Below are 1,178 nucleotides of genomic sequence, written 5' to 3' on the forward strand. Positions count from 1 at the left end.
TAATAGAACAAATTATTTTAAAAGCAAATTGGTAACGATTTTGAGATGATAAAAATTTTGTAAGACTTAAACTCAGTGATTCCACATCTAAGAATCTATCCTAAAGAGGGACATTCTAAACAATCCTACAGATATATTATAGTAGACTACATAATCGAAACATCTGTTTCCTGGCTTTACCCCATTTCAACTGTAATATTCTGGTTTGCATTTCACAGAACAAATTTTTAATTTTTTAAAGCCATTATTAAAGAAATTCTGTCCAAGATTGCAATTTTATCATTTTACATATCCTGATAAATTACTGGGAAAGTTTTGTATTGTTTGCTAGGCAGGTTTTAGGGTACTCCTTCATAATCTGTCATTTGGTTCATATACTTTCTCATTATATTCCAATAACTATATAACAATAGTAAAATCATTAAGGGTGATTTTCAGATTCTATTCTCTGTAAATATTATTTAGCTTAATTTTTTAAATGCATAACATTCAATAAACTTATTTTTATTTAATTTCCTTAACAAAGTATCTTTATAAACATACTGAAAAACCACTTTTTTGTATATGTGAAGTCTGAAAATTACCAGAATTCTGCAAGAGTATAATAAATGCTTTTGATTAACTGAAACCTTCTCTGGTTAGAGACGACTAATAGAGCTTCGAAAATATAGACATCAGAATGGAAAAATGTGTCATTTTTGGAATAAATATTTTTCATTCACTATCTAGTGATTTCAGCAACTTTTCACATACTTTCCTACAAAATATCAGCTGGTTACTAACAAAATGTTCAAGTTTTTTGAAAATGTATTCTTGTCAATATTAACATTAAACTTAGTACCAAGCAACAGATTTCAAGTTATCTTGAAACATTCCATAATACAAAATTCAAGTCTAATGTGGCATGGCCCTCATTTATCAGTAACGTCTATGCCTATTTAGCTACTTCTGTTTGTTGTATTACCCTAGCATACATTCTATAAATAGTATTGAGTTCGCTCATTATATAAATCATGATAGTTGTAAAATCTTGATGCTGATATTTATTGTTGAATCATTTGTAGTATATTATTTTTCATTCTCACACAATGTCAGTATATCTGTGTGAGAATTTTGCATTGAGTGCTACCATGTTTACTTCAGGCTCTGTGGCAAAATGGCCAAGATCTCACCCTCTA

Source organism: Propithecus coquereli, unplaced genomic scaffold, assembly GCF_000956105.1.
Source record: "Propithecus coquereli isolate 6110/MARCELLA unplaced genomic scaffold, Pcoq_1.0 Scaffold21, whole genome shotgun sequence".
NCBI lineage: Eukaryota > Metazoa > Chordata > Mammalia > Primates > Indriidae > Propithecus > Propithecus coquereli.